The 8,343-nt window shown below is 35.8% G+C and overlaps 1 protein-coding gene across 12 annotated transcripts in view; it reads right to left on the bottom strand.

Annotated features, from left to right (window-relative positions):
• The window catches only part of FOXP1 (forkhead box P1), a 689,298-nt gene that overhangs the window by 112,780 nt on the left and 568,175 nt on the right, over nt 1–8,343 (bottom strand). The window lies entirely within an intron of this gene.

Genomic DNA, 8,343 nt, shown 5'->3' with positions numbered 1-8,343 from the left:
GAGCTACACAGAAAGAGACACGTTGTATGGGCTCTCACACACATGCAGGTATACTTCAGAACAACTAAATGGACTCCTTTGAGATCCCTCTTCTTTTTCCCTTTGGGCAGTTTGGGGGAGGTATGATGAGTAACAGAATGGTTAAAAAGCTGGCATGGAAAAGGGGGAGGCAGAGGGAAGGAGACCGAATCACCCACAAACTAGATGATCAGTCCTTGAATAATCCAAAATTGGCAAAAGTATTCTGATGGGTTTGAATTAGCTTTACTATCTGCAATCACATTTTTAGGCCAGTTAGCTCTATGCCTCTAAAATGTGGGCTCTAGCTTTAATTTATAAATGCAATAAAACCTAAATTTATCCAAAGTTTCTGCTCCAACATATCATGAAAATAACTCATGGAAACCTTTAACAAACATATTCAAATGGACCAGAAATGACTGTATCCCTCCCCCACCCCCTGGCACTGGGAAAAAAAAATATATCAAAGCACAGTTTAAGACTTTAAATAGTTAAGAATTATGGCCTATATATCCACTCCCTTAACTCCCAATGTCCAACTTTTTCATGTAGCTAGTCCCTACTAATACTAGGAATCAAAGGGCATGCAGCACCCGCAATAGGCTATTATAGCCCACACTTTATTACCCATTACTACTGAGGTCATTAGCGGTAAGAGTGATTGTACTGGTCTTAACCTATTGATCATTGTAACTACTATCATTTAATCCCGTGTTGAATGTCTGGAAAGCTGCTAAAGGCACACAAGAGAGAGTGCTTCAGCATTGAGAAATATAGCCAAAGCTTGGAAATTACACTTTGATTCATAAAATCTAGCCAGTGGTTTAAATCAATAGTATTTAAAACAGTCATGTAAGTTCTTAACTACAGTTCTCTAATATTTATGAGTCCCTTTTTGAGTGTATTCAGTCAAAACTAAACTTTATTTTAGATACTGTGTAATACACTTTACAGCACTTTCGATAAAAACACTCATTTCTGAGGTTTTGTGTGCTAGGGAGCTCATACTTGAACTGGTAGTTCAAGCTAATTCTTGATTTCTCTCTCAAATGACAATTTAAATATAATGCGAAAAAAAATTATAACCCCAATACTGCAACAGCCTTAACTATTTGAGTATATATAGAAATGAGTATGTTTTATGAGTGAACAATGAATCATAGAAGGCAGTTTATAAAGAACTAGAATAATTCTGTCTAGCTGCCTTGAGGGATCACAAATTCAAATTAAACTTCTGGCAGACATTTAAAGAATGCTAGCTTACAAAATGATTTTTTTAAAAAAGGGAACACGTTTTAGCTCAATTTTCAGAAGAAAATCATGAATTCAAAAATCCACTTTATGATACATTGTTGACTGATCCCAACGGGGTGTGGCAGATACCCAGGTGCACCCAAACCTGGCGGTGAGGGTAAAAATACAGCTGTGCTTTGGCTATCAGAACTCTGCTAGTAGAGACCTGCTGTCATCTTAATACCATCAACTGCAAAAAAATGTCTTTAATACAAACTATTGCTGTTAAATAGCCTGAACTTCTGGGTAAGTTCTGCCTGATATTTTATTTTTTTCCCCAGAATAATCTCATAATATTTTGGACCTAAAGTAATAATAGCATGCCTTTTCCCTTCCCTCTAAGGGGGTAAATGAGTGATGGAAGGGGGGGATGAGGGGGAAGCTTAGGACATAAGTGAGAGAACTAGAAAGGAAAGGAAAAGATTGAACATATAAACACTGAAAATTACATGATCATCATTCTGTCTTCTTTCTAAATGTAAACCAAAACATCCCCTAGCAGTGAGCACCTCTGAGTGTAAACACAAGCACAGAAGCACACATCACATGTAAACTGAGACCTGTATTTTCTCCTTCACTACACTCATTAAAAAGCACCCTCATGATGCCATTTAAAAAAATATATCCTAACCTCATTACATTAATCTGCCATTGTAATTTGGGAAAATTTCAAAGGATGTATTTCCAATAAAAATCTTTTACTGTATATCTGTTTCAACTTGTGACTAGATAACTTGTAATTGGCCAAGTTAGGTGCTGTCACCTGGTTCCGAATCTCTCTATTGTCTTTCATTCTGGAATTATCACCCCAAACCACCAACTACTGAGTAAAAATGAAATCCGAAGGGGACAGTAGACTGAGTTGGCTTTTAAAAATAAAAAAGGCAAAACAGAGAAAAGGGAAAATGAACACCTCATGTCAGATTCCAACTGACTACATGGAGAAGAGCTTGTGTACAACATGAAGCAGAGGGCAGAAAAACCTCACCGAGACAATAGAAAACAGTTTCCATGATTCATCAGTAAATGGATACAACTGATATATTGGCAAACAGAAAAGCTGAAAAACACAATGCCTCAGTCTCTTGCTATTCCCTATGGAATTGAAAAAGTAGAATGCAAAATCCCTGCATGCAAGAATAAAATACATGCTTGACACAATATTTCAGTCTTTAAAACCAAAAAGCATGCTATTCATGTAGAAATCATAATTCTGTTTCATTATGGAATTTCACTTTTTGTATCACTCTTTTAGACTTAGCTATTTTGCCACAATACTGTACAATGCATTAAGTCAGGTAATGGTTATTATATTAATGCAACATCATCTAAGTAGTCAGTCATTAGCATAACTGTTCTTTCAGTAACAATACAAAGCCCTATTAAAATGGGGGGGGGGAGAGAACTCTTTAAAATACAATTAGCATTTTATTTTATTTTTTTAACATTTCATGTATCATGTACTATCAGGAAAGGCTATCTTTCTTTGGCTATATACCTGTATGACAATATTCAGGCTACTCACCCTGGGTAAACAAGCTCTAGTAAAGCCCTTTGACCTCCTCTACTGCATTTAAGTAAAAATGGGCATAAATCCGTATTTGTTTATGGCAGACAAACTAATGGGACTTCATTTAATCTTATCTAACACATCCTGCATAATATGGTTCCCTCCTCCCCTCACCTAGTACCAGGATAATTGTTTTAAATATAATAAATATCTATTCAATTTGCATAAATGCATAGCTTGCATAAATTAAATCCTTCACTTTTGTTAAATAGAGGAAACAAAGGAATATACCCATAAAACTCATCATCTAACAAGTACACCTGTCCTCAAGTTTGCAACTTCTATGATTTTTTTTAAAGTAAAGACTAATAATATTTCATGCTTCCCTCCTCTACCTCCTCTCTCATGTAGGTGGAATGGAAAACAATCTAATGTGCATGATTCAAATAAGCTATGACATTTACAATGGCAAAAATAAGTGTCAGGAATGGTCTCCTTCGATGAGTAGGGGCCAACCCACTCTTCAAACACCCATAACTATAGATCTTTAAATCATGAAGAGAATAGAAGTGAAAGAGAAAGAGAGACAGAGACAGAGAGACAGACAGAAGGTACCAAGTTCAGAAGTATTTAAACATCACTTACGAGTGATGCTTAAATCACATCAATCACACAAAGCAGCGGATGAAAGCAGCAGAAGTACTTTAGACACATAACTGTTAAAACAGGTAAGAAACATAAGGCAAGATGACTTTTTGGGTACAATGTTTTAGATCAATAGCTATAAGAGAGGTTTAAGAATCCTCATTTCAATGTCTTTTTTATGTTAATGGAGGAAATATCTAGCTATCTCCTTTATGCTTTAGCAAGTGTAAGAAAGATCTTGGGCAGTTTAAATGAAAATATTTTTTTTAAGATTATTGATTATCTTGAAACAATAAAGTTCCAGGAAAATACCCAGGCAGACCAAAATGAGAATGGGGTAAGTAGGAAAACAGACTTAGGTGATACTCAGGTGTTAGCACCTGATTTAGAGTAGCAATGGAAAAGTCTTGAAATGGTCCAGCTTCTCACACCTATTTCCAGTACCCTCACATATACATCACAGCTAAGCTCAAGGGTGCAAATTATATCCTAATGAGAAAATATCAGTTGCTTCTTTGACAATCTTGCCATTCACTGATTTATTTCTAATGAAGACATACTCCAACCAGCAATCTCTTTCTGTGTTAAAGGTCAAAACATGTTCAAAAATGCCTGGCAAAATCAAGGCAAATGGGGAGTCCGTAAAGAAGCCTTCTCATAAAGTGGCGTGGCAATTAGAGTAATTGTGAAAAAGCCGTCTTCAGGAAAAAGTACAAGAAATTAAGCCGCCACGACTGTAACAGGTTAGATGAAAATCAAAATTTAATGTATTCTCCCTTGTGTCATCTTGTTTTGTCAAGACATCAAATAGAATTGGAAAGTCCAAAATAACAAGCCCTTGAGAAATCACAGAAGCCGGCCTTTTTGATGTTGTTAGTTTACCTTGTTCTCAGTTATTTGAACAATGATGTCTCAGATTTAAAGGCGAGATAAAGCTGAAAAATTAAAACATGATCCCAGGTATTCGAAAAAAGTACAATAGAACATTTTTGCCTGGTTCCTCATTAATTACTTATTTAAAGGCAAATGCTAAAAGAAGGTATAATTATTCTAGTTTGTATTCAACACCCCCCCCCCCTACACACACATTAATTTCTCTTGCCTCCAAACAATAGGCAGGTCTGAAGGGGATGACTGACAAGGCCGTTCATACCTCAAAAAGTGGAGGGGACGAAAATAAAGCTGAGTCTGACTTTCCTCAGACACCTCAGTCCTCACAATCTGCACAGACACAGCTTTCCAAATAGATATACATAACTTTTCTTTTCTTTTTTAACCAAAGAAAAATAAATCTGAGTGCAAAAAAATATTATTTAGTAAAATAAGAGAAAGTACTACAAATTTTACCTGAACTCTGAACTTTTGACAAACACGTTTCTGGCAATGCAATTCTGCTTTCAATAAAACAAACAAACTGCTCCAAAATAAGGCAAGCCTTTTCCCAAACAATAACAAATTTCGCTGATGCTGTCAGGCCTTTCCCATAATCTAGCCTTGCAGGTGTAGATAAAGCCCACAGCACATCAATGATACACAAACGTCACTCCTCTCTGAAACATGTAACTTAGAAGAATACATGCATCAAGCTATCACATAGAGAGCTTTCTCAACTTGAAGCTATTTGGAGCTGCCTTTGCCTTGAGACACCAAGGGCACACAATCATCTGAAGACTAACACAAGCCTGAGAGCCTGAAAATCATATACTTAACCACATTAAACAATAAATACCCGAGGACACCTATCGTTCCTTAGCAATAGTACAAGACATAAAGAGCACATAATTAAAAAGGTTGTTTAGCAATTAAAACGAGGACTATCTTCTAGGCCCCAGTTGTAGTGTCGGAGTCTGCTTTTCCTAGTCTACAAACTGTTGCTATACTCGGCATTTGTTTACATTCATTCAGAATCACAAAATATATCTCACCAACTGTACACAAAAAGGTGCCACCATCAGCTCACAGTGTTGCCTTCCCTTTAGTGGTATTATGACAACTAGTTAGTAGAATACAATTAATTTATCTAGCTTACTCTCATACCCCCTTTAATCTCATTCAGATTTCCATACAGGCTTACAATTAAATTTGACTATCTGCACTGACTCTTTTTTTTTTTTTTTAAGAAAAAATTAGCAAAAACAACTCCATCAACTCTTTGGCTGCATTAATACAGACCAAAATGGAAATGCAATGCTGTTCATTCATTTTGATTTTAATACCACTGCTTTTTGTATTTCTGTTGAGTTTTGCTAAAGTTGTAATATTGGTCAAAAGCATGACAGAGCTTATTTTCTCAAGCAATTGCTTCTGACAATTTAAGATCACAGAGCAGTAAGAGTGAGGATTTTGTTTTTTTAAAGTACCTTCAGCTACAAACAACAAAAAAAAATCAAGCCAACCCTTCCTATCATAAGCTTTCTGATGATTTATGGTTTACCAACTCAGCAAGGTTACGCAACACTGCATGCCTTTAGATGCATTATTTGAGTCAGTTGAGATTTAATTAAGATCACAGCCTCTAAAATCCCTGTCAAATGAAAATTCAGTGAAGACAATACACACTATATAGCTTCATGCAGATTGTCTCCATTCCATGCTCTGAAATAACATAAGTTAATCCTCATTTCTATGGTGGCAGACAAAAGTTGACTAATTTTGTTTTCTTTTTGACACTTAGGTTGTTTTCTACGGCATGTCATGAGATCATTCCATTTGGAAGAATTAAGAAGGAAGTCAGTGGCAGAAAATGCACTTGACATTATTACTCGACATAATCATAGTTTTGCTGTGATGTCATTACATTTTTTTATTATCAATCCATACTTCCAAGAGTCTTATTTAAAGACATGTTCCTTAAAACACAAAATTCAAGTGAAAGGTACCTTCTATTTCTATAGAGGACAGGCACTAGTTAAAAAAAAGTGAAAGACACGTCATACTTATCCACAGAAATGACCAAGTTTTGTGGCAAAGCAATAGGGAATTTAGGTAGAAGAGACTCCTCAGGGGGAAAAGCGGGAAGAACAGACCTGCTCCTCTCATTTTACTACATATAGTATACATATACTGTGTATATATACAGCATATACACATGTATATATATACACATATACACATGTATATGTAGACACACGTGACATATATATTCCCTAATTTTTTCCTCCATATAAATATTGGCCTATGCCATTTTAAAATAGAAGTATCTATAAACTTGTGGTGCTATACCTAGTCCAAATGCATTTTTATTTGCATTATCTTAATATCTGGTTGCTTATCTCATGGCTTTGAAATGACAGGTGCTAGAAGTCTCTTGCTTGACAGGCCACTACACAAATAACTGTCTTGCCTGAAAGGGCTAATGCACTACTAATGAACAATAAATCAACTTTGATTATAAAGTGTCAGACCAATCAGTTTTCAGCTCAGCTCTATCACATACTAGGGCAAGTCAGACAGAGTATGTGTGTGTAGGTAGTCAGTATTTTGCTTTCAAAAGATTTCCAGTCAGACACAAAAATCATTGAAAATTTAGGTGAATTTTTAAAAATAATATGAAGCATATCAATTATAATAGTGTTCCCAAGTATTTCCTCTCTTCCCTTGATGAAGAGTAAAAATTAGAATCCACAAAGCTGTGGATTGCTTTTCTTTAGACACACATGTACACACATGAATTCTAAAGCAATGGTGTTTTTACACTGGGTATGCTAGCTTTGCTACTGAACCACATGAACTACCTTTTATTCCTGCCTCAAAGTCCCTCACCCTAGCCTGCTAGAAAATCTTTTTCCTCCCTTTTCAAACTTTGTTTAATGTAATATCAATTTTACTTGTTTTAAACTTTAAGATCATTTTGGCTCCCTTAATACTGATTATGAAAATAAATCTAACTCAGTGTTTTCCCCCTCTCAGAAACAGATATTACTCACTGATGGAATGATTCACATTTCCTGTTATCAGACTTAAATGTTTTTTTTTCTTCTCTTCTTCAGATGTGTCACTTTCAAATGTTGGAATCTATGGAAATGAGCCGATCTGCATTTTTAAATAGACTTGACTAAAACATTTAGACTATTAGAAGTGTAATTTGGACGGTTGTATATTTCAGTAAAACCCTGCAGAAACTGAAAGAGTTAATCTCAAAGAGGAAACCTATATGTATGTTCTTAGCTGCTCTAAACTTACCACCCACTTCCTAAGGGTTCCCTCCCTCCCATCACCACACGGAGGGGAGGGGAAAAAAATCTCATTTCCAGTGAAATCCTGTAGTGAAGGTCTGACACTTGAGTTTGGCTACATTTAGAACCTGTTTAGATCTGAGTTTTTCGCTGGAATTCCTAAGACTATTCAATGTCAAAAACAATCCCTAGTCACTTAATTTCATGTGGCAAATTGACCTGTGAAGAGCTGCAACAATGAATACCAATATGTAAGTCTGACAGTGCTTTTTATTTATTTGCCTAAATACCTCCCCCCCCCCCTTTTCTGAGTGTCTCTGTGTGTGAACTACTCAAATTTGAACAGCTAAGTTAAAAATAGCCCAGACAGATATGGAAACAAACTATCAGAATGAAAGAAACAGCCATACCACTGGTAACATTTACTGTTTACTCACGACATTTTTTAACATGCTACAAAAGTAGCACACAAATCCCACTTTTCTTTTCCCCAAATGGGTTTTCTAATGCTGAACATTAAATCAAATTGTGCTGGGTGAAAACAAACTGAAGTCTAAAAAGGGCAATAAATGTAAGGAAGCAAAAGAAAATTAAAAAAAAAAAAAACTCGAACACCCACAACATAAACAATACTTCCTCAAACTCAATAATCCTGAGAGAGAGAGAGAGAGAGAGAAAGAGAGAGAGAGAGAGAGAGAG

The sequence above is a fragment of the Petaurus breviceps genome, unplaced genomic scaffold, assembly GCF_028583685.1.
Source record: "Petaurus breviceps papuanus isolate PSGF00001 unplaced genomic scaffold, PetGlider_PUasm1.0 174, whole genome shotgun sequence".
In the NCBI taxonomy this organism is placed as follows: domain Eukaryota; kingdom Metazoa; phylum Chordata; class Mammalia; order Diprotodontia; family Petauridae; genus Petaurus; species Petaurus breviceps.
This window is presented reverse-complemented; position numbering and strand designations above follow the sequence as displayed.